At 39.9% G+C, this 27,230-nt stretch overlaps 1 protein-coding gene across 7 annotated transcripts in view; it reads right to left on the reverse strand.

Moving 5' to 3' along the window:
• lingo2 (leucine rich repeat and Ig domain containing 2) overlaps window positions 1-27,230 on the reverse strand; it is an 867,433-nt gene that overhangs the window by 748,331 nt on the left and 91,872 nt on the right. The window lies entirely within an intron of this gene.

Genomic DNA, 27,230 nt, shown 5'->3' on the forward strand with positions numbered 1-27,230 from the left:
TGAAATCACAGGTCCGCAGTTTGGGGGTCCTCCTGGATTCAGCACTGACGCTTGAAGCGCAGGTGTCGGCGGTGGCCGGGAGGGCTTTCGCACAACTCAAACTTGTGCGCCAACTGCGACCATACCTCGTGAAGTCTGACTTGACCACGGTGGTGCATGCATTAGTTACCTCTAGACTGGACTACTGTAATGCACTCTACGTGGGGCTTCCCTTGAAGACGGCCCGGAAGTTACAGCTGGTCCAACGTTCGGCCGCCAGACTAATAACGGGGGCGAGTTACAGGGAGAGATCTACTCCCCTGTTTAAGGAGCTCCACTGGCTGCCGTTCATCTTCCGGTCCCAATTCAAGGTGCAGACCATCATTTATAAAGCCCTAAACGGTTTGGGACCCGCCTACCTTCGTGACCGTATCTCCTACCATAAACCTGCCCGACCTCTCCGATCATCGGGGGAGGCCCTCCTGTCGCCACTACCTATATCTCAGGCTCGCCTTGTAGGAACAAGGGAGAGGGCCTTCTCTGCGGTGGCCCCTCGCTTGTGGAACTCGCTGCCCATTGAAATCAGGCAAGCCCCCACCCTTTTAGCCTTCAGGAAAGATTTAAAAACATGGCTCTTCCGGTGTGCTTTCGGAGAGTAAATGTTCTATGCTACTCCCCCCCGATATTTATCCTCTAGACTGGTTCACTATCTGATGTCCCGTCCCTCGAGGTTTTATTCTGATCCCTTTCTCACCCAGAGTTTTAATTTTTAATCTAGTTTTTAAATGTAGTATTCATGCGGCCCGCTCGTGTTATATTGCTGTTTTGATCTTATGTTGTACTGTTTATTTTATGTAATGTATTATTTAATTGTATTATGTTATGGTTTATTGTATTGTCTTGGGCATGGCCCCATGTAAGCCGCCCCGAGTCCCCGTTGGGGAGATGGTGGCGGGGTATAAATAAAGTTTTATTATTATTATTATTAAACTGAGCTATTCTTGAAAGGGCAGTTGGTAGCAATGGTGATGATAAAATGAAAGATCTCAGACATTTGTACAGAATTTTTTCTTTAAAAATTTCAGCTCAACTTCCCATTCAAAGGCCAACTCTCAGAATCCAGACCCATAATCTACCACCACCCCGCATGCAAGAGCAACAGTTAAATATTCTTTTCCCACTCATCTGATGTGTTAAAACAAAACAAAAAACCTAGCCTTCAAATGAAGAGAAAATGAAAGTCATTGATCTGCCATTGATTTGCCATCACCAGATGCATAACACTTTTGGTGCTTACATTAATTCTCTTCCTGTAGACCTTTGAAAGGGGTTTAAAAGTGTCAGATGTAGATCAATAACAAAAAAAATCCACACTTTTCTCTAAGGCAGACTTATCTAAAAGATGACCTGGCAGAAACAGAGGGTGTGATTGGAGCTTTGCAGGATATAGTCAAGCTTCTGAAGATAATTACCAGCAAGAGATGTTACATTGATTAGTAGCCTGTGTGAACAGATGAGTTAAAGATTCCTTTTCATTTTCTCCCACTTCTGGTTGCCTCACTGGTATCTGTCAAAATCTTTCCCAAGAAAGCTTGATTTAACAGTATCTCAAACAGCAAAACTGAAAGATTTCCTTAAACCCTTTACATATCTTCAGAACATGCTTTATCCATTTCCACTTTTAACTGTGAAAGTTCACAGTTTCTCTGCCACACCATTGTATTCAAATACAATGCCCCCTGTCAAAGACTAAAAATTCAAGCACACTCATACGCACACAGTCCCATCTGCATATAAAATACCCACTTGTGGAAAGGCAAAAACTGAAATATCATAAAGACTGATCATATATTCAAACTCCAAAAAGGAATCCAAAGTGTTGATCTAGATCAGTGAACCATTGCACTAGGATGAGATTTAGCAAAGCTAAAGAGTCTAAACTGCCCATTCAACATCAAATTACTGCAATATACTTTGCATAATAATAGAGAACATTGGGAAAATTCATTCATTCCAACTAAAGTGGGGACTGGCAATGAGGAGATACTATCTATTGATAGGCAATCGCTTGTGGTTAAATATGATTGTCTTCCAAGAGTACAGGCTTAGCAGTGGGTTCCTAAGTGACTGTAGAAACCTATTCTGGATCCACATGGTCTTTTTACATAGATTTCCAGATGGAAGGTGGTCCTGACAAAGTTTTGCTTGACGTGACTTCCTCTTGTATGTTTCTCCCTTTTGATCTCTATTCATGTCTCTTCAAAATCCAAAGCACTGTTGGTAACAGCTGACTACCAGTTAGAACGCTCAAAGACCAGGACTTCCCAGTTCTCAGTGTTTATGCTATCTTTTTTTAGGTGAGATTTAAGTCCATCTCTAAATTTCCTTTGCTTTCCACCAACATTCCATTTTTCATTATTGAGCTATCAGGAAGATGGTAGCACATGGCCTTATTACCACCACTAGCCTAAAAGTTCTCATCTTTCAATTTGAGACGCTCTAGATCTACTATGTTACTGCGCATACACAAAGAAATGTGCCTTGCTTACTACTAGGCCACTTTTGTTTTCTGAAATGTTGGTCAAAGACACATTCCAGGTATGACCTTGATATGAGCTTTTGCTAAACTCTGAAACAGGAGCACATGTTTAGGATTATCCAAAGATCTACGGAATGTGTAAGCAACATTTCTGCATTAAACGAAGGAGGGAAGACGGCCCTACCAGACAAGTATTGGTCTTTTTGCTATTGTTTATGGAGAACAAGTTCTTTTTTAAGTTGTATTTCTTCTCAGTTAGGGAAGAAATCTTACAGGTTCTACATGGACTCACCAGGGCCATCTTCTTTATACAGGTGAAGGTAAAGGTTTCCCTTTAACATTAAGTCTAGTTGTGTCTGACTCTGGGGCTTGGTGCTCATCTCAATTTCTAAGCCAAAGAGCCAGTGTTGTCTGTAGACACCTCCAAGGTCATGTGGCTGGTATGACTGCATAGAGTGCCATTTCTTTCCTTCCGGAGCGGTATCTATTGATCTACTCACATTTACATCTTTTCATACTGCTAGGTTGGCAGAAGCTGGAGCTAACAGTGGGAGCTCACCCTGCTCCCAGATTCGAATCACCAACCTTTCAGTCAGCAAGTTCAGCAGCTCAACAGTTTAACATGCAGCACCACCAGGGGCTTCTCTATATAACAATAGTAAAATCTTTGATGTCATCCATAGGCAACAGCCCATGTAGGTTGCACATGTAATACCTTCCTACCTTTGTGCCTACATTTGTGTAACTCATACCCGAAGATGCAATTAATGAAATGGTTCAAGGGAAAGAAATTCTCCCCATACCATAGATAAACGGGTGCTATATTTTCTAGGTAGGAGAGCACTTCCATTTGTGATTACCAGCCTGGATGCATATAAACATGCCAAGTCTCACTGTACATTGTATTTTGCTCTGTTCTGAATATTACACATATTTTATGATATCTGAGCCTAAATGAGGTGGAATACATTTTTTGTCCTCATTCACTCACAAAACATGGCCTCCTTCTTGGTGATTTTTGAAATGTCTCAAAAGGCTCATCCGTAGCTATTTGAGATTGAGAAAGGAAAGCATAAACACATTACTAAGGTTTTTTGTTTGTTGGTTTGTTATGCACAACAGTGGATTTGTTAACCGTAACAAATAGCATTAACCTCATCACCTCAACATAGGAGTTGTATTCACCAACACAACAATCCAGCTGCAATTCAGAGTATTATACCTGGATTTTGCCTTCATAGTGCCACACATGCTCGTATATACACCATTCTGAGATTGCATTGATAGCAACACATTTCCTTTGCCCTAACTCAAGTCAGCCATGTGTCACGTGTTCCTACACCCCTGGAATAGAGATGGGAACAGAATTTCTTTCTGGTGTATACACCCACACAGATCACTGCACCCTTCCATTTCCTCTAATATTAAAAGTGAGTGCAATGTTATAACTTAGCATGTCTTTATTGATGTTGCCTCTTAGGGCCTCTTCATACGAGGCAACACTGTCCTGTTTGGCTGCCTTACTGCATGGCACAATGTACGGCAGGCCCTGCTCACTTTCCTCCCGGAGCCTCCGGTGGCCTAGGGGATAAAAGCCTTGTGACTTAAAGGTTGGGTGGCTGACCTGAAGGCTGCCAGGTTCGAATCCCACCGGGGGGGAGCGCGGATGAGCTCCCTCTATCAGCTCCAGCTCCATGGGGGACATGAGAGAAGCCTCCCACAAGGATGGTAAAACATCAAAACATCCGGGCGTCCCCTGGGCAACGTACTTGCAGACGGCCAATTCTCTCACTCCAGAAGCAACTCCGGTTGCTCCTGACACGAAAAAAAAAACCTTTCCTCCCAAAGTGGAGGTGAAGTGCCAAAAGGCGCTTCGCCCTCCACTACCGGGAGGAAAGCATTGTGGCTCCAAAAGCCTGTGTGATTGCCAGCAGGCAATGTGCGTTACCATCCTTTCTGCCATATGATGGGGAGGGAGGGACGGAGGGTGCATGCGGCACCACAAGTTGCCTTGTGCACCTTCTCTTTTGTCAGAGAATGCCAGCAAGATGGAACGGCCCAGCTGGGCCATGTGACAAAGTCGCTAGATAATGTCAGTGGGTTACATTGCACTATGTTGTCAATAATCCTTAAGAAAAAAAAACATTTTTAAAAATAGGGAATTTAAACAATGTGAAATAGGTGGAAGTTCTTCTTTTCCCCCAAGCAATATTTCACACCCTGTCTTGAATTTTCCATTAAAATGTTGGCTTTGTGAATATTCATTGTAGTCTACCACTTATCACCTCATTTCCAATTCTGCAATGAACAATTTGCATCAGAGCATATTGAATGTCATCACACATTAAGTTTTCTTGGGTATTTGGACATCGCAATCCCGCTTATGAAATTTAACATCTAATCGGCCCTTATTGTACTTGGATCTTCATGAATTATGAATGCAGAAGGATAAAACTTCTTAGCCATTCAGAAGTAACCAGTGTCTTCTTAGGTAGGTCAGAGAAAATTCTGACCTACACCTCCCCTTAAAACCACAAACTTTGCTTTCATTAAGAACAGGGAGGAAGAACAGAGTGTATATTGCCTCTGGTAATGAGTGTGGATACTTGAGGAACTCTGCCTTTATAAATTCTTATATACAATGACCAGATCCTTACTTCTTGAACTAATATGTCTGTTGGCTCTTAGATATACTCCATATTTTGCACTTTGAGAAAGCTGTCACATTCTCCTTAGCTGAGGTTAAATGCATATTTTGAGAGAGAAAAGCAAACATTATTGATGCTTACTGAAAGGATGGAAGAAGGGGAAAGGCCTGGGGCAAAAGAATTAATGCATTTTAGGTGCATTGAGTTTTGAGATCACAAAACATTCAAGCTGGGGTATTGGAGAAGTGGTTGGAGATGCAGGATGGAAAAGCAAGAGAACTGAAAGCCAGTTGTACTTAGGAGACACTAAAGGCCGTGGAGTTGAATGAGGTCTCATAAGGACAATGGGCAATGAGAAAAGAGCAAAGGGACATGAAAAAATGGAGCCAGTATGAAGAAAAATAGCTTCTATCTTAGTAAACAGTGAAGGAATAATTAGATAGGAAGAGAGCATGCCAAGGAGATAAATGTTGGGCACAAAGGGAATCAAGCAGCAAAGGGAATAAACTGCATCAAGGACAATAAAAATGAAGACTAAATAAAGACTTCTATGTTTCACAAACAGGTCGCCCAGAGCATGGAACATTGCATTAAAAATTAATCTGTTGAAGTTAAGAATTCCAATATACTTAAATTAGTTCACATGAGGCAGTGGATGAGGATGAGCCAAAACAAGAACCATTTGATTCTGTGATGTAGTAAGGTTATGGCTCTGATTACTATAAAAGGTAACCTCTTAATTACTGGGGGAAAGAAATTAAATGCTAGTGACTATGTATTTGAAGATATCTATTTCCAAATTCTGAGATCATCATTCTTGTATAGGAATAAGAAAAAAATGAATTGCCTATACAGTGTTCCCTCTTTTATCACTGGGGTTAGGTTCCAGGACCACCCGCAATAAGTAAAAATCCGTGAAGTAGGGATGCTATATTTATTTTAATATTTATACATTATTTTAGTAGTTATACACTATTTTAAGTCTTTATCAACCAATCATGTGTTGATAAATCGCCTCCTCCTGCTCCCGTTGCCGATTGGGCTCCTGTTCTCTCCCTTTGGCTTCTCCTTCCTCCCTTCCTTAGGCTGCAATTTTTTGTAAATTTTGTAATTGTAATTTTTAATTATTTATAATAGTCTTTTAGGGTTTATTAAAAAACCGAAAAACAGCAAATCCACGAAAAGTGAACTGCAAAGTAGTGAGGGAACGCTGTATAGAGCTTTGGAAAGGGTACACTGATTTCTTGCATTAGTTTTCCTTTTTTTGTTCTCATTGTCATGGTTTGCAAAGGCACTGTACTGTGTGTGTTCACTAGAAAATGAAGTATATGAAGCTGATTGGCTGAGCCTGCAAAAACCTAGGGATTGATTTGAAACTGTTTCTGTTCTGCTGCTGCATAACCAGTTAAACAAGTTTTTCAGTGCTGACTGAGTACTGCTAGAGAGAGCTGTGTTTACTCAGAGAGAGGCCTGTTTGATGCTGAAAAAAGAGGGTAAAGAACCAGGACTATGTTCTTCTCTGAAGCAGATTTGTGGACTGAGAAAGGACTGTTTATGACTGAGGACTTCTGTAAGTGATCAGAGGGACCATTGTAAATACTACTGTTTTTTGATCTCTTAGATTCAGTAAAGTTCCCATATTTTTGTTCTTCAAACCTGAGTGGCATGTTACTGTTCTGTGGGTGACTCTGGATTGCAGGCACATGTAAGAGCTTACATTTATCACCATAAATCTGTAACACCCTTCAGTCCAAGGAGATCAAATAGCAATTAAACAGTTAATACACACAATTTAATAAAGTAAGTAGCTAACACATAACAGAAAAGAATGTGAAACGTAGGAGAAGAGGAAATATCAATTAATCTGAAAGATATATTTGATGCTTCACCAACCTCAATTTACTTTAAATGAACACTGGAGAGTTATTCAATTGTATAGGACTTCTGTGACCAAGGAATAAAGGCAAAGGACTGGAGGAAAAAGTTACATCCTGCATTTTAATGCAGTCATAAAAGATCAGACAATACACCAATTATGCAGCAAGGTATTTACTTCGTAAGCTATTTGCCTTGATTTACACCCAGGCATAAACAATGGAAATCTATTAAAAATAAATGATCAATGATGAACCAGATGACTTTATGGCTTCTGTAAAGGGCACTACAATATTTAAAATGCCTACAGAAAAAGTAGTACAAAGAGGTAAAGGAATTATGCAGCAAACACAGCAGGAAAGAAATGCTGTATTAAAGGTGAAATGAACAACAGATGATGCACCAGACTGAAACATATGTTTTAATTTCACCATCTAGTGCTGGATTTCTGATGTCTTGGGTAAAATTAATGCCATGATATTACAGCAGTCATAAAGGAATACAGACTGTATTTACCCATTTACCAACATCATAGAGAATAATGTGTATACCTTTGGGATTCCACCACTACCTGCTATAGTTACATGTTGTACATGAAGTGTTAATTTTGTTTAGCTAGTAGTTTCCCAGAATTGGACTGTATACCTAGAGTTACCTTCAGGGTGGAGTTTTATTTCATAATGGCAGATGGATTCCACTCATTGACTAATATTTCTTACTCAGTTTACCAATAGAACCAGCAAACCAAAGCCTGAATGCGACAACTGAATTCAAATGACCCACTGTTACCTTTCAGACTTATTACTCCTTTCAGGTCAGAAAAGGAAATTAAAAACATTCATAAGCCTTCTTCCTTCCTTCCTTCCTTCCTTCCTTCCTTCCTTCCTTCCTTCCTTCCTTCCTTCCTTCCTTCCTTCCTTCCTTCCTTCCTTCCACCCTAAGTCCTCTTCATGCTTTTCTTTCTACTTAGAATAACTAACCAGATCAATGTCTTTTTCTTGAGCACAGATAGATTAGCTACAGCTACAGCTTCTTTCCCCATTTTTCCAGCCCTCCTTTCCCCCCTATGTCCCCCCTACCACTGTTGAAATTTCATGGTACAGCTTCAGCAGACATCCGTATTCCAGGTTGTTGCATTAAAAACCAGAACAACTGTTGGCAAGGTGGAATGTGTCCAGAGGAGGGCAACTAAAATGATCAAGGGTCTGGAAAACAAGCCCCATGAGAAGCGGCTTAAAGAGCTGGGCATGTTTGGCCTGCAGAAGAGAAGGCTGAGAGGAGACATGACAACCATGTATAAATATGTGAGGGGAAGTCATAGCTTGTTTTCTGCTGCCCTGGAGACTATGACATGGAACAATGGCTTCAAACGACAGGAAAGGAGATTCCACCTGAGCATTAGGAAGAACTTCCTGACTGTGAGGGCTGTTCGGCACTGGAAATCTCTGCCCTGGAGTGTGGTGGAGGCTCCTTTTTTGGAGGCTTTTGAGCAGAGGCTGGATGGCCATCTGTCGGGGGTGCTTTGGATGTGATTTTCCTGCTTCTTGGCAGGGGGTTGGACTGGATGGCCCATGAGGTCTCTTTCAACTCTATGATTCTATGATTCTAACTGTGCTTCTAATAGTGTGATCATACCTAAGATTCAAGTTCCAGTGGGTTCGTGGTTTCTGCTGGGGATAATAAAATCTGTGTATTCTTAAATCCCATTATACAATGGCATAATCAAACAGTGTCCCTTATGTAAAATGACAAAATCAAGATTTCATTATTATTAGATTAAAAATATTTTACAAAGCATTGAGTTTTATTTCAATTTTGGAATCTTCTCCAGCTGTCACAATGAAAGAATCATACAAGCAGGTGTTAACGACCTTCCTCTTTGCAATGAGATGGGCACCTACACTAGATATGGCCCACATCCAATCTAACAGGGTCATATCTCCCCACCATGTTCCCAATTCTTTCTTTTTTGGCTGACAACTCCCTTCTAGTGGCATTTTGTTTTGCTATATTACCCTCCAGTCTGTGGCAGGACGAACAAGAATTAACTAAAACAAAATTAAATCTAGGAGGTTGGAAGGTGCACTGTGAGTTCTGGAGAGTCACATATACCTGATGATCCCTTTTTTGCCTTGGTTCTAGTGATTGCATTTGCTTGGGAAAAATTGTTTTGATAGTCTGTACATGGGGTTAAAACTTCTTTGGGTGCATCTACACTGTAGAATTAATGCAGTTTGACACCGCCTTTTGCTGTGGAGCCGCTGGTGGTGCAACGAGCTGCTGAACTTGCTGTTCAAAAGGCTGGCAGTTTGAATCCGGGGAGCAGAATAAATGCCCACTGTTAGCCCCAAGTTCTGCCAACCTAGCAGTTCAAAAACATGCAAATGTGAGTAGATCAATAGATACCACTCTGGTGGGAAGGTAATGGCGCTCCATGCATTCATGCTGGCCACATGACCTTGGAGGTGTCTACGGACAATGCTGACTCTTCAGCTTAGAAATGGAGATGAGCACCAACCTCCAGAGTTGGACACGACTAGATTTAATGCCAGGGGAAAACCTTTACTTTTACTGTCATGGCTCAGTGCTGTGGAATCATGGGATCTGTAGGTTGGTGAGGCACCAGCACTTTTTGGCAGAGAAGGCTAAAGAACTTTTACAACTCTAACTCCCATGATTGTACAGCAGGAGATCCTCTAACTAGAGCTCCTTCATTGGCAGCCCATGAATGCTCTCACTTGAACATTAAATAAAAGGGTCATACATTGCTAAATCTGCCTAACAATGTTTGTTCCACATACCAGTTTTCAGGACAAAACAGTCAAGATGGCGACTTTTCCAAATAACATCTTGCCAACAACAATTCTGGAGTCAAAGATCGATACCATAGATATGTCACATCAGGACCTTTGACCAGATGGTTCCGGATTATTTGGAAATATCCATGTCATCAGAGTTGCTGCATAGTGAAAGACTGTCTTTATATAATGAAGGTAACACAATGAGTGAGAAATGGCAGGGCAGTCACAACTGCTGAGCTAAGACCATTGACTTACTTGCTTAGTCAGCTACAGCCTTTTGGCTTAACTTTTCTTTCTTTTCTTTTTACATTATTTATTACTTGAACTCGTCAGGTCAGAAAGATTTAAGATTCAAATCCACAGCAAGTTTAGCTCAATTTCATTGGAACGCTAGTTGGAGCTTTTAAAGGAAAATTGGGAACTTCACTTTAACTTTCTGTTCTTCTAATTCAGGTGTACAGCACATGCCACTATAATACATCTGAATATTTTATCTGAGTGCAAACTGTGCTTTTTTGCTCCACATGATTTCACTGAACGCCCCACTTAGGAAGAGGTGAAGCAACATGATATTGTCTGTGAGTACGAATACCACAGAAAACAAGCATAGAGCTCTAATCAGGTGCTAATTTTCTTTTTATGTAATATCCATATGAAAGAAGCATCATAGCTGTGACTTCATGTCTTTATAGAGATACCTTCTGAACAGAGAAAGTAGAATACAGTCAACCCAAATACTAAGAGTATACTTCTCTAGCAATGTCGAAGTCTTCCAGTATGACTCTATGCTCAACTTCTCCTGGAAGCTGAATGCGTTGGAGGACCCAAAGAGGTGTTCTCTCTAGAAATATTTAGGTCCTCCGACATACCTGGAAGTTGATAATAGAGTCACACTGCAGGACCTAGATATTCTTAGGGCCCACATCCTATATCCTATATCCCAGGATGTGATCCCCGGTTTTCTGTTTATCCCAAATTATCTGACAATGCGGAGTCGTATAATCCAGTTTAAAGCAGAAAACCTGGGTTCAGATCCTGGGTACAGGGCCCCTAGAGAGAACCTTTTAAATCTAATCTATGAATAATGAAATCTTCAAAAGTTAAAACTGAAAATGTAGTATGACTGTATCACTCTTCCTGTATCCCAACAGGTGGAAGTTAGGTGGAAGCAGAAAAAATAGTGGCATAATGATATGCTATATATGTATGGGAGTAGGGGTTCATGTGTTTAGTATCAGAGATAATGAAATGTAACCTGTAAGGTTCTGATTTACAGTCTAAATCTGTCAAGTGAATTTCCACAACCTTCTACTTTCCACCTCCAAATCTGTTCCATGTTGATTCTGTGCAGACTTTATATTTTTCTCCACATTTAGCAAATGGATTTGTGAAGGGATGCATGTGCTACAGAAATATATGCAGTATCTAGGTGTGTTTTTGGGGGACAGAAAACATCACAAATCCAGAAATGTACGGATTTCAGACTGCGATTTGCCTCCACTCCATCTTGGGTCTACAGATGCAGAATGGATCAATTTGTAAAGGAAAAAAAACCCCTCAGATTTGCTGTGTGTGTGCATGCACATGGCCAAGTTGCCTGCTGACTTATGGCAATTTCAATAATTTCATAGTATTTTCTAAGAGAAGGAGTGGTTTGCCATTTTACTCCTCTGAAATATAGCCTACAGAATGTGGTATTCATCGGCAGTCTCCCATCCAAGTACTAACCCGAGCTGATTCTGTTTCGCTTCCAAGACTTATGGATTCCTAATCAACACACTGGTTACTAGGCTTGATCGATCCACGAAAAATTTGATTCTAAACTCGTTTCAAAACTAGAGGGGGGCAGCTTTTCGTTTCTGATGGTATTTCCGAATTTGGCCCCCCAAAAAATTCGAAATTAACGAAAATTCGTTATTTTCTAAATTAATTCGTTAATGGCGGACGCGCATGCGCAATTCCCAAAAACAGCACAGAGGGAGAGGACTTTACAGGACTCTCCCACCCTCATTTTTTGAGTGATCTTCTTCCAACTTGGTACAGTGGTAGAACACATTTAACACTGATAGCTCACCAAAACTTGGAACGTTTCCCTTATCCTCTGATTTTTGGCGAATTTTCATAGCTTTTATAATAAATCATTTTTTAATAATTGCAGAAATCTGTTCCTGGTTTGAAAGTCTTATTTCCTGTTAAATTGGGTTGTCTTTACTGTGAAAGTCATTGCTCTACTTCAGAAACTTTGTTTTTGTGGCTGAAACTTTGTTAAATTGGTGTGTGTGTGATATATACTGTGTATATATAATATATATATAGTCCCTGCATAATGTGTGTGTGTGTGTGTGTATATAGGTAAAGGTAAAGGTATCCCTTGACGTTAAGTTCAGTCATGTCTGACTCTGGGGGTTGGTGCTCATCTCCATTTCTAAGCCCAAGAGCCAGTGTTGTCCATAGACACCTCCAAGGTCATGTGGCCGGCATGACTACATGGAGTGCCATTACCTTCCCGCCACAGCGGTACCTATTGATCTACTCACATTGGCATGTTTTCAAGCTGCTAGGTTGGCAGAAGCTGGAGCTAACAGCGGGCACTCACTCTGCTCCCGGGATTTGAACCTGGGACCTTTCGGTCTGCAAGTTCAGCAGCTCAGTGCTTTAACACACTTCGCCATCGGGGCTCATGTATATATAATATACATACACATACACACAATGTGGAGAATATGTGGAAAGGTAGATAGATAAGTTGGGAGCCACAGCGAAGGCACCTTCCTGGGAGCAAGGTCTAATAATAATAATAATAATAATAATAATAATAATAATAAATCCCTTACAATATCCAAGATGGCTCACTGCTACAGAATCTTGGGAGGTTTAGTTTGATATGGTACCATTATTGGCAGAGAAAGCTAAGCTGTAGGAGTTGAAATCCAATCATTTATCCTCCCTATAGAATCAATTTTATATGCATTTTTAGCTACAGAAAAGCTAAAATCAGGACAGTAAAAGAACAACACCCAGAAAATGGGAATTCCAGACAGGAAACAATCAGGGCCAGCTAATACCTCCCAACAAAGGATTCCCCCAGGTAGGAAGCAGCCAGGCTTTGAAGCTGCAAGGCTATTCAATGCTAATCAAGGTGACCAATTGCAACATTCACACTTGCCTCCCACAGACAAGAGTTCTTTCTCCCACCCTGGACCTTCCACAGATATATAAACCCCACTTGCCTAGCTTCGCACAGACGTCAAAACCTCTGAGTATCAGGCCTGAGCTGAGGCGAGGCGGCGGCGGCCATTTTCCCCCTCCGTCTTCCTCCTCCTCCTCGGCCTCCTTCCCCCTCGCCCCCTCCCATTGGCTGAGCCCGTGACGCCCCTTTTGCTGAGGGGCAAAAGGAAAGGGCCTGAATGGTGGGAGTTTGGGTGATTTGCAAAAGCTTTTTTTTCCTAACGAAAAAAACGACGACATAACGAAAAACGGCCTCTCGTGATTCGAAACCGCGATATCCAGACGTGTGGACAACCAATGCCGTATATTGCTTCAAAACAAACGAAAATAACGGGGGAAACGAATTATTTGAGCAAGCCTACTGGTTACTACAGGAAATGAATTATTCTCCTAATCAGATCTTTTAGCTGGTGATGTATGCCCTCAACTGTGACTTTAATAGTTAACCAGACTGTGCAAATCAAAATCAAGAATCCAGATAACAAAAGAAAATAATACAAGTCAATTTTCATTCAAAATATATAACTATAATAAATCCGAACAATAAATCTGCCAAAAGGCTCAACCATAATAAATCTGTCACAAGCTTCCAGCCTCAACAGGGGATAATTACCAAACAATGATGGCTCATAGAACACACACTTGAAACTTTTGATTCAGGTGGGGAGCCAGTCCTTCTGACCTTCAGGTGGAAATGAGACCTTGATTTTTTTCTACTTGTTGAAAACAAAACTTTATTGACATAGTAGGCAAACCATCCTATAGCCAGCCAGTGATTTCTTGCTGAATACTTTCTTAAGCCAGTATTTGGAGGAGAAAGTCACTTGCTATTTTAACCAGAAGCATCCAGTCCAGAGAATCAATCTAGCAGTGGCAATAAAACAATACAAAGGTTGAGTATCACTTATCCATAATTTAAAAATCCTAACTATTTCAATCTCCAAAACTGTCCACATAAGCAGCTGAGATAGTAAAACCTTTGCTTTGTGATGGTTCAATATATACAAATTTTGCTTCATGCATAACATTATTAAAAATATTGTGTATAAAATTTCAATTAGGCTATATGTATTGGGTGTATATGAAAAATAAATTAATTTAGACATGAGTTCAACCTCCCAGATATCCCATTATGTATATGCAGGTAATCCATAGTACAAAAAAAAATCCCAAATATGAAACACAAACACTGTACCAAAAGGTTTTTGAGCCTATGAGTTCAATGATATATGGAAATATAAAACATTTTTCTCCTTAAAGAGAAAGGCAACATGACACCGGTTGCTCCTGACACACACACAAAAAATCTAAGTAAAAAGCTCATGGGGCTGACAGGTGACCTTTACTTAAACACCATGAAAATGCATTCTTTACCACCTCCAAGGAATAGGATAATTTGAAGGTCCATGTTCTCTAACACACACAGTCGGGGTTCCCCCAACAAACGGGAAGCTATGTAAAGTTCAAGAGGCACAGCTAGGAAACTAAGTCCCCAAAGAATATGCCGACAGTGATAATCACCTCTGCCTAATATTAGAACTGGCACTAAGTTCACAAAAGTTCAAAAGGAAGAGGCTCAATGGCTCACTTAAATATAGTCCCTTTCTCTTCTCCAACTTTCTCTTCTCCAAGCTAAAGATGCCCAACTCTCTAAGCTATTCTACATAGGTATTGGCTTTCAGACCTTTTGCCAATTTGACTAATCTCCTCTGGACATGTTCCTTTTTGAATTGTGATGCTCAGAACAGGATTCTAGCTGAAGTCTAAACAAGGCAGGAAAGATTAGTATATTCCCTCAGTCTAGACCAGTGTTTCGCAACCTTTTTAATACCGTGACTCCTTAATACAGTTTCTCATGTTGTGGTGACCCCCAACCATAACATTTTCATTGCTACTTCATAACTATAATTTTGCTACTGTTATGATTTATAATGTAAATATCTGATATGCAGGATGTATTTTCATTCATTGGATCAAATTTGGCATAAATACCCGATATGCCCAAATTTGAATACTAGTGGGATTGAGAAGGGATTGATTTTGTCATTTGGGAGTTATAGTTGCCGGGATTTATAGTTCACCTACAACCAAATAGCATTCTGAACTCCGCCAATGATGGAATTGAACAAAACTTGGCACACAGCATGCCCATGACCAACAGAAAATACTGGAAGTGTTTAGTGGGCATTGACCTTGATTTTTGGAGCTGTAGTTCACCTACATCCAGAAAGCACTATAGACTCAAACAATGATGGATCTGGACCAAATTTGGCACAAATACTCAATTTTCCCAAATTTGAACACTGGTGGAGTTTGTGAATAACAGACCTTGACATTTGGGAGTTGTAGTTGGTGGGATTTACAGTTCACCTACAAAAGGGGTTCCTAAGACTATCAGAAATGTGTTTTCTGATGGTCTTTGGTGACCCTCTGACACCCCCTTCACAACCCCCCTAGGGATCCTGACACCCAGGATGAGAAACTCTGGTCTAGACACTATACTTCTGTTGATGCAATTAGGATCACAGTGGCCTTTTTAGCTACTACATCCCACATGTTCAGTTTATGGTCTACTAAGAATCCTACCAGATGACCTATATCCCAGGATCTGATCCCAGGTTTTCTGTTTTAAACTGGATTATATGAGTCCACACTCCATACAATCTGAGATAAACAGAAAACCTAGGATCAAATCCTGGTATATAGGGGTTGCCTTGAAGGGCCCTAAGAGTCCTAGATCCCTTTGTCCATGTTGTCTCCATTATATATCGCACTCACATCATCTCTCCTGGAATGGTTCTTTAAATATCAGTTCTTGTGTTCCTCCTCTGTACTTTTCACTAGTCCTCAGGATATTGGAACAATTTCCATTATTTTTTTAAATGTCTATGTAAAATGACATCTCAATGTGCAATCCAAGTAGGATACACACACACCCAATATAGTATAAAATGGCAAGAACAACTGGTACCACTATCACCACTGCTCCTGTGGGAATACATTTCCGGCAAAGATTCACAGTGAATTTAAAGACTCATTAGTACATAATCTACTTTTCCCTTCCAGCCAAGATACAGGGGAAAAAATTCTAAAGGAAGCGAGGTGAGAAATGAAAATAATGCATTTTCTCACCTCATTTTCCCTGAAGATATATTTAGAACCAGAAAGTGGAAACGCTTCATCACATTGAAGAGCAGATGCTTTCAGAAACAATTCAACTGAATCCCATAAGGCTTTTTGCATTGTCACTTGCTCTACCAGATAGGATGAGAAATCCACAGTGGACTTGAACCAGCACATTAGAAATTCACTGGGTTTTCACAGAAGACCTTTAGCTTAATAAGTCAAATGGAAGAGACAAGGATAACTGCCTAAACCACGATCATATGAAGTTTTGCTTCCTATAATACTGGGATTTTCTTCAGGCCCACCTTAATCAGTCAGAAGATTCTTTAAAAAGAAAAATGTTTGCATAAAAATATGTACATATTCTTGAATTGATATTAGCTAAGATGTATCTCGCCACACCCAGTTTTATTAAAGTACATATTTTAGGGTACATTTTGTCTATGAGATAATCACATGTTAAATTCAAATTTCAATTGCTATTCTGGCTCATTTATGAGCTGTGGAAATGTATAGCAGTTCTATCTGATGTAAACCACATTAATTTCTTCATCTAGCTTTAGAAAGCAGATGTGCTTCAACCAAAAGATTTCAAGATTTCGAGAAAGCTCAAGTCATGGAAGAAGTAAGATGTGTGTATGCGTGTATGTGTACACGTGCACACACACACACAATGGTGTGTGTGTGTGTGTGTGTGAGAGAGAGAGAGAGAGAGAGATGTTCCTTGGTGTCGCAGAAGCTGCTGCTCACCTGCTTTCTCCTTTCTCCAGCTCCAGAAGGCCTACCCCTCTATGGCAGTGGTTCTCAACCTGTAGGTCTCCAGTTTTGGCCTTCAACTCCCAGAAATCCTAACAGCTGGCAAACTGGCTGGGATTTCTGGGAGTTGTAGGCCAAAATTCCTGGGGACCCATAGGTTGAGAACCACTGCTCTATGGCAATACTCTGGCAACTGTGGCCAGGCCCTTTGTGCCACTTTCTTTCCTTACTCCATTTTCTCTCACACTTCCCTCTTTCTTTTCTCCCCCCCCCCTTCTGCCTTGCTTTTCTTCGTACAGCTTCCCTCCCTCCCTCTCTTTTTCTTGCTTTCCCTTCTCTCTTCTTTTCTCCTTTCTTTCCCTTCCCTTCTCTCACTCTTTCTGCCCCTCTCCTCATACTTTTTCCCTTCTTTCCTTTCCTTGCTTCCTTCCCTCCTTCTTCTTATCCCCCATCTTTCATTCCTCCCTTCGCCTCATACACATGTCACCAAGTAACAGTCAATCCACTTCACTCTCTTTGTTTCCCTGTCACATGAATCAGAGTTACTTCACCTAGCCACAACTTTTTAAAGTTCAAACCACTCAACAATTTGAATTTGAATAATGAAGGTTACGTGTGCCATGTATTCTTCAGATTCATCAAGCTATGTAGGAGCTTTTGTGATAGAAACCAACATACCAACCAACAGGCTTACATATATACAGTGTTCCCTCACTTATCACGGTGGTTACGTTCCAGGACCACCTGCAATAAGTGAAAATCCGTGAAGTAGAGACACTATATTTATTCTATGTGTGGAGGAGAGCAAACCACAGAACACTTACTACAATGCAGTCTGTACTTCATTTTAAATAGTAGGTAAAGGTTTCCCCTGACGTTAAGTCCAGTCGTGTCCGACTCTGGGGGTTGGTGCTCATCTCCATTTCTAAGCCAAAGAGCCGGCATTGTCCGTAGACACTTCCAAGGTCATGTGGCCAGCATGATTGCATGGAGCGCTGTTACCTGCCTGCCAGAGCGGTACCTATTGATCTACTCACATTTACATGTTTTCAAACTGTTAGGTTGGCAGAAGCTGGAGCTAACAGCAGACGCTCTCTCTGCTCCCCTTTCGGTCTGCAAGTTCAGCAGCTCAGCGCTTTAACACATTGCACCACCGGAGGCTCCATGAACTTCATTTTAGCAGTTACAATATACAGTACACAGACAGAGAAAAAGAATGGAAGCTAAATAACCCTTTTCTTATTTTTAACCCTTCCCTATCCCCCTCTTTCCCTTTATTTCTCCCTTTCCCCCCTTCCAACACCCTTTGCATACCACAAAACCCGTGAAACAGTGAAAATACTGCGATAACTGTGTACATTAATATTAATTGAAAACCCGCAAAACAGCGAGGGAGCGAAAAGTGAACCATGAAGTAGCGAGGGAACACTGTACTCCGCTTTTTTATACATAGATGTATGCTTTCAAACAGGATGTGCTACTTCTGTGGGTAAACATAGACTAGGCCTACACAAAACAACACATTGAACACATTTTGTTTCAAAAAGAAAAATTGAATAAAGCCAAATAACAGCAAGAGTAACATTTTTTTCTATTGTTGCAATGTGGTAGTTCTGCCCACAGGGGGAATGAAAACCAACAACTGGGCACTTCTTACTAGTGCAGCATGTTATTGGGTTTATACCATTCAAATAATTACAAGCACTTAAATTATATTTTCCTTACTAATGCTTAGGCCAGGGGTCCCCAAACTAAGGCCCGGGGGCCGGATGTGGCCCTCCAAGGTCATTTACCTGGCCCCCGCCCTCAGTTTTATAATATAATATTTTTATATCAGTTTTAATAATATAATATATTATATATACATATAATATTGATAATAATCTTATGTTATACAATATAATACTAATAGTAATACCATATAATAATATTAATTATATGTTATATATTAGATATTATTTATTTATTTATTTATTTATTTTCAAACTTATATGCCGCCACTCCCCTAGGGCTCGGAGCGGCTTATATAATTATATAATAGTATAGTGGTATAGTTCAATATAGTAATATATAGTAATATTGTGTTATGCTAATAATATAATATATTGTATGTACATACAGCTGCTCTGAGTCCCCTTTGAGGTGAGAAGGGTGGGATATAAATGTAGTAAATAAATAATTAAATTTAGACTTAGGTTCGGCCAAAGTCTGACATGACTTGAAGGCACACAACAACAACAATCCTAATTAACTTGACTATCTCATTGGCTAGTAGCAGGCCCACACTTTCCATTGAAATCCTAATAGGTTTATGTTGGTTAAAATTGTTTTCATTTTTAAATATTGTATTTTTATTGTTCTTGATGTTGTTGTTGTTGTACTACAAATAAGACATGTGCAGTATGCATAGGAATTTGTTTGTATTTTTTTAAAATGATAATTCGGCCCCTCAACAGTCTGAAGGATTGTGGACCGGCCCTCTGCTTAAAAAGTTTGGGGACCCCTGGCTTAGGCGATCCCTCATTGTCCGACTATGATGGCCTTCCAAGTGTATTGTCTTGGTGGTGGACATGTAGGTGACTGTCAAGATTTTGATTTGGGGGAGGGGGGTGGCTGAGTCTGAGAGAGAGAGGATCTACCCTAGCAAACCTTTTGTATCGTTATCCCAATACCCCCATGCATATGGGATATATTGAGCATGGTGATTGGATCATGATATGAATAAACATAACAGTTTAAATAATAAGTGTAAGGCCTTCTTGTGGATCACGTTGCGAATTTCGGCTACATGCCTGGTGACTGTAGAGCCCTATACTTGACCAGCATGTTCTTCCACAGTGAAAACATCAGTTTCCAGGTGAAAGGCAGTCCCAATCAGGGTTGGCTTGACGCACCTTCCTCCTGGCACATTTCTCCCTTTCACCCTCCATTCGTGCCTCTTCAAATTCCACAGCACAACTAGTCACAGCTGACCTCCAGTTAAAGCACTCAAGGGCCAGGGCTTCCCAGTTCTTGGTGTCTATGCCACAGTTTTTAAGGTTAGCTTTAAGCCCATTTTTAAATCTCTTTTCCTGTCCACCAACATTCCGTTTTCCATTCTTGAGCTGGGAGTATAGTAACTGCTTTGGGAGACGGTGAGTGGGCATTTGGACAACGTGGCTAGTCCAGCGGAGTTGATGGCGTAGGAGCAGTCCTTAAATGCTAATGGTCTTTGCTTCTTCCAGCATGCTGATATTTGTCCACCTGTCTTCCCAAGAAATTTGCAAGATTTTTCAGAGGCAACGCTGATGGAACCATTCCAGAAATTGAGTATGATGCCTGTAGACAGTCCACATTTTGCAGGTGTATAACAGGGTTGGGAGGACAATAGCTTTATTAACAAACACCTTGGTATCCCTACAGATGTCCCAATCCTCAAACACTCTGCTTCATTTGGAAAAATGCTGCACACACAGAGCTCAGGTGATGTTGTATTTCAGTGTCAATGTTAACTTTTGTGGAGAGGTGACTGCCAAGGTAACAGAAATGGTCCACATTTTCTAACATTACACCATTAAACTGTATTTCTGGCATTGCAGAGGCATTGGCTGGTGACTACTAGAAAAACACTTTGGTTTTCTCAATGCTCAATGAGAGGCCAAGCTTCTTGTATATCTTTGCAAAGATGTTTAGAGTGGCTTTTAGGTCTTCTTCTGAATGTGCACAGACCATATTATCATCAGCTTATTGGAGTTCTATAACAGATGTTGTTGTGATCTTGATTTTGGCTTTCAGTCTGAGGTTAAATTCCTTTGTCCTTATATGTTGTGTCTTTAGATTTTAAGCCTGAAAGCAGGGGTGTGCATGCTAACCTGCTGTATTACATATTATGCAAGATGCCCTGAAGCTCTTTTACTCAGTGTAACATAGCAATGCAATGAATGAATGAACCCTGCTACTAATACTACAATTACTAATAATATTATTAAATTTGACTTCTTGTAAACCTGGTTGTTAAAAACTTGTTAGCATATGCATGAAAAAATTGGAAATGGGTGTTTGTTACAGGTTGCAAATAAAGTTATGTACATAATTTTATTTTCATGCTATGAATAAAGTTATCTTTATTTGTTATTATCCTTGAATGTGGCTTTTACATTTTGGTTCTACATTAGAAACAGCAGATTTTATAAGTACTTGCCTTCCAGTTTTTCTTTGCTGACGTGAAAGCAAACTCATATATGTGACTCAGACACCATGTTCAAAATCTTAGAAGTTAGATCTGACATTTATTAGCTATTCATGATTTTCCTTCACTCAGATGTTTTTAGCATCTATCATAATTTGACTATGAGTCCCTGAGGGGACTTTTAACACAGTTGTCAAAGACCAAAATGCTTTAGAGAAAATGAAACCTCTTGTGAGTTACAATAAAGCTTGGTGGCACATCTGTTTCTTTCTCAAATAGTGTGCATATTATATTCATTTTTTATCTCTAAAACAGATGGGTGGGGATATGTGGTAGATGCCTTAAAACCAAAAAAAATCTTGCATTGAAACTGTTTCTGAATTGTATTCCTTCTTATTAAAAAGGTGAACACAACTTATATGGTACATTTATTCACACAATAGGTACACACACTCAGAGGACTGTGAGAAGCTCTACCTCAGTCCATTCTTGATTTGAATACAGATACAAAAATTGTATTTAAATCAAATGAGTTCAAACAAAAGTAATGAGAATATGCAGTAATTCTGGTACATTTGTTTAATTCTATGCAATTCACCATACTATGTCAGTACAAGTATGTATGTAACCATTCATGGCATGTGCTTTCAATGGTGCTGAAAAAGGTCTGTTTAGTGCACAAAATCCTTCACCTTAAAAGTATTCACAAGACAGTTTTCAGCACTGCAAGAAACACGAGATTTCTGAATGCAATTATGACAAAAAAACACCTACAAGTTATATTTGCCAATATCTGCCTATTAAACGGTTTTCTACAGTACCACTTACTCTCCCTTCAGTTAAAAGACCAAGATTGCCAAATGCACCAAAAACATGACATAACAGCACAACTAGTCAAGAGCAACTTAATCATCTACCAATTTTGTACATAAAAAATGATTTAGCTAAGTAAGTTGATTTTACTGAAGTTACTGAAAAAACTGTATCAACAAAAGTGAGAAAATATGCTTCTAATTTTTATATTATTGCAAGTTTTTATTACATGGATCCATTTAGATTTTTAAAATTCATATATATTACTTTTGTGTTATTACTTAAACTGACTTATTTTATCCTAAATTTTGCACTTAACCTTATATAACAACAACAACAACAACAACAACAACAACAACAGATAAATTACCCACATCTCCCTGTGTCTCAAGGTTAGATACAACATAATTAAAACAAGAAATAAAAAACTTTTAAATCACAAACAACAAGATACACATGGTAAGAAGAAGAAGAATACATAATAATAATATAATTAGGTATTATAATAAACCTTAAAGGTAGATGGGGGAGCCCACCAAAGATTCTGCTCCAGGAGTCCACTTTAGGATGTGGAAGCCATGACTGGTAGATCTCCCATATCAGATAGGCTTTTGCTGAGAAGCCACACAAAAGATGTCAAACTACTACTGCACATAATAGTGTGGCAATAAGGGTGTTTGACACTGGCAGGCAATTTTTCAGAGACAACAGCAATTGCATGTTAGCTTGTGCTTGCTATTACAATGCAGAAGGCACAGTAAACCCTTTGTAAGTGTCTTTTACCATAAAAGCCCTATGGTGAGACAATCCAAAATGAAAGAAGAGATTGCCAGAAGATGAGGCTCCCAAGACATAAGCTACTGCGATAAAGCAGAGAACAATAATGACAAGTGCTGTGGTTAATCATGCAACTGGACCCAAGCTAAAAAAACATTCATCAGTTGACTTGCTCAGTGATGAAAGGAAAGTCCAAATCTGCATGATACATTTCACTTAGATATTTCTTATAGAGAACAATAATCTAGATATTGGTTGGTCTTCTTATGGAAGTAATGCTGGAGAATCCAGACATTCCAAAAGAAGTATTCTCTTAGGTAAAAAAAGATTTTTAATTAGTATTTTTCCACTTTCATGGTGGCCTTGCACCCCCAACACTGTTGCTCCACACCTTTTATTGTGTGACTTGCCTTTACCCCATCAGACGGGGGGGGGGGGCATCACCACCCAGCTTCCCCCCCCCCATTGCTGATAAGGCAACACAGGAAGTCTCCCATGTTGCCATGGTGGCAGCATATGCCGCTTGCTCTCTATGGAGGATCTGGGGGGGGGGGGGAGGGAGGGTTCAACAATATGCAATAGGGAGGATTGTTCAAATTGCCAGAATTGCAAGGGTTTTTATTTCTGCTGCTACCAATATGTAGAGGATTTGAACTCACTACCGCTATCAAATGCTTCCACCAAGAAGCTAAGGAGCCTTTTCTAGTTTAGGATATTGAGAGAGAGACATGTGACACTTTATGTGAGGAGAAATAAGAAATGGTTGTTTATTTATAGTCTGAGCAGTAAATATGCGTGATGATTTCATTAACATTGAACAGTAAAGATGCTTAGCGGTTTCATTAAAGACTTATGCTTTTCTTTTCAAAGGATGTTCGTATAATTTGGTTTCTGTGTAAATATGTTCCTTCACCAGGAAAATACAAACAGGACAATTTACTTTTAAATCCACTTTTCCCAGGATTTAAACAGTAGTGCTCTAGACTATAGAGCTCACAAATATATAGTTCTCAGCCCTCCCTTTTCCTGGAGACTTTAATTATATTCCTCAAAGAGGCATCCTTTTCAAAACACAGTTCCCAACTGAATGAATTCCAAAGACCAACTCCTAACTGATGGACTTTTCAAACTCTAACTGAAAAAGAATGCTCTAGCTGCCTGGCTCAACTGTCACTTTGGCTCCACCCATCTCCAGTTGCTAAGCAACTTCTCATTTGCATTCAGCCAATCAGACTGCACCTATGGTAATGATGTTTGACTGCTCCTCCCCCTTACTCTGCTGAACTTCTGCAAGTAAGGACTGCAAAATGGCCGCACCATCAGCCCTGCACACTAGTCCTGCACGGTGGGCCACTTATCAACCTTGTAAGGTAAACAAGATCTGTCCCCTTTCTAGACGGAGCCTGTCTGGAAGTACCTGTGCATCGTGTAATGGGCTCTAACCTGAAAGGAGACAACAAGCGGTGTATAATGGGCTAAGTAGTCCATCCAGTGAGGTGGTAGGAGTTACATCTACAGTAGACTCAGAGAAGGATAGTCATTTTCCTAAATCCAAAGCATGCACTTACATTCTACTGAAGTTAGTCAAAATTTGTGTGTCACTATCTACGCAAAGTGCATGGCTGCAATCTTTTGATCTCTTCCCTAGAACAGAAAATTGATGTCCTCAGTGAAAAGAACATACCAATAAAGAATAGGTCTCTATAGCCCACCACCAAGACCCACTTGGAAGGCAATCATACTCAGCCACAAGTGAAAGCCTATGATGATGAGAATAGATATTCTGTTTTATTTCAAGTTCAAACTTTTCTATGTCCTTTGATTCTAACACCATCCATGTGAGCAAATGCTAATAAAACGGCTTTGACAAATGGACCAAAATTCCATATCTTGCTACAAATATATTTTTTTCTAATTTGAGCCTGATTGATTTTAACTTCTGATGCTTTTAATCTGCTTGAAACTTTATAAAAAGGATTAGAAGGTTTTCCCCCACTAAATTTTCAAACAAAGAACTTAAAACTACAGGATATTTTTCAATGGCTATGTTGCAAGACTCATTCCGAGCCAGCTCTAACAGTCAAGAAAGCATCAATATTCTTGTTTACATAGAAGCAGGTTTCCTTTGAAGCTTCAGAGATCTTCATTACAGAACAGTTACACAAGGCAATGATATTGATTGAACAAATGCACATTGATTACCAAGGATCTTTTTCTTTAAAAAATAGTCCTTGAAAATATTTGCCCAGAGGGGGAAAATATGTCACACATGTCCTTGCAGAATAGTGGCTGGAAAGCAAATGGAATAGAATTTCATGCAGCTGAAGTTTTAAAATACTGCTTCTGCAGCCTCCTTGGGATATGACATTGTAACAAAAAGTGTCCAAAGCAGACACTGTAAATTCTGGACATTTTATAACTCTGTACTTGGAGCATAATGTCATAAACAATAATTAGACACTATATCATTACAGAGAATGTCACGAACTGTAACAATATTGTATTTCATTGTAGAATATGATGTCAAGTTAGAGGCCGAACCGTTTCTATAGCCCATTCACTCTGTTTCCCTCGTGGTTCGCTGATATAGTAAAGAATTATGTTGCCATAATCTTCCCATAACCATTTTAGCCGATGACTTCATAGGAGTTCCTCTTTCCTTTGCAATGTGTCTAATATTCGCTAATTTCTGTACTTTTTAGTTTGGTCACTGCTGAAAATAATGCCAGGGATACTAACATATCATATATCCTTGTGTATAAGGTAACCTTATGAATAAGTCGGGGGCAGACTTTGGAGCCAAAATTATGGCTTTTGATATGACTCAAGGATGATTTTTTTTTCATGTCAGGAGCAACCAGAGTTGCTTCTGGAGTGAGAGAATTGGCCATCTGCAAGGATGTTGCCCAGGGGACGGCAGGATGTTTTTGATGTTTTACCATCCTTGTGGGAGGCTTCTCTCATGTCCCCGCATGGAGCTGGAGCTGATAGAGGGAGCTCATCCGCACACTCCCCGGGTGGGATTAGAACCTGGCCTTCAGGTCAGCAACCCAACTTTCAAGTCACAAGGCTTTTATCCCCTAGGCCACCGGAGGCTCCTTACTCAAGGATGATGATGACAATGATGCTAATAATGATTGATTTATTTATTACTTACAACTTGATGCAGAGTGCATTATTAGCACTTAAAATGCATATATTTCAATACACAGAACAAATATTGACACCACTACTAATAAAACGTAAAGTTTAAATTCAGTTTAAAATTGACTAAGTGGGTCTGCCATAAGAGATTGGTCTTGGCTGCAGTCAGATTCTGGTTAGTTGCAGTAGACAACTCACCCCAGTCCCAAACTCAGTGTACAGGGGAATTATATGGGAGAAGGCAATCCTGTAGGTAACTTGAACCCAAATCATCTAGGGATTTAGAGGTCAAAACCAACACTTTGTACTTTGCCTAGAAACTAATTGTCAGCCAGTGGAATGACTTTAGTATGGGCATAATATGCTCACTTTTAGATATTCCTGTAACCAATCTGACTGGAGATTTCAAACTTGGTACAGATGTAGCCCAGTGTACAGCATACTGAAGAAGTCTAAACCTGCGGTGAGCAGCACATGTATTACCATCTTTAGGTCTTCCAGTTCTAGGAAGAGGTGGAGCTGCCATATCAGCCAAAGCTGGTAATAAGCCAAGAGTTTCTATGGAGAGAAGAAAGTGCTAGCTGCCTCTAACTGCTCTGCCATTTCCCTGCCCAAACATTGAAATACCAGAAATAGCACTACAGCAGAAAGAGCAGAGACTCAGTGCTTCCTTTCAGCTTCTCCCGAAATGGACTAAGCTCTTGCCTTTCTATTCAGAGAAGGGGGTGGTTACTTTTTTGATAAGAGTTAATGTACAATACTTTGACATATGGATAGCTCGATCCAGCTTTTTGGGTCAATTGTTGATTAACATTTCTGGACTTATACATGCTTATATACATACAGTACTTTTTACTGTCTTTAAACTTCTTGAACCACCCTCCATCCTGCCCCAAGACAGAAAGTGTGTGAAAGAGAGAGATCACTTAAAAAGAGAGAGAATCATGTAAGCAAATTATACACCTACTGTGACTTAGACAGAGGAACAAATTTAACTATGTGGGAAATGCTCATTTTTTCCTCTGGTAAGTATTAGAGATACGTTCTGGAGAAATCCCAAGCTCAGAACAAAAACAACCTAATTTAGAAAAATTCTGGAGTTATTTGCAAAAGAATGATACTCTTCAAAGCAAATCGGGTCTTAATCTGAATATCTCTGAGATTTTGACATGATAGAGATATTAATGGGCAACTTGAAGAAATAGGGCCTACTTTCCTATCTCCAGTGCAGGAAGCCAGAAGGGACACACTAGAAACTAGTCTTGTGCACAGATCTGGGTTTTTTTTAAGTCTTCGGCTGGTTCAGTTGGTTTGTTTGGATGCCCGTAACAGCATGGGCCAATTTTTTCCTCCGCCGCAGTGGCTCTCAAAAACCT

This window comes from Anolis carolinensis, chromosome 2 (assembly GCF_035594765.1).
Source record: "Anolis carolinensis isolate JA03-04 chromosome 2, rAnoCar3.1.pri, whole genome shotgun sequence".
NCBI lineage: Eukaryota > Metazoa > Chordata > Lepidosauria > Squamata > Dactyloidae > Anolis > Anolis carolinensis.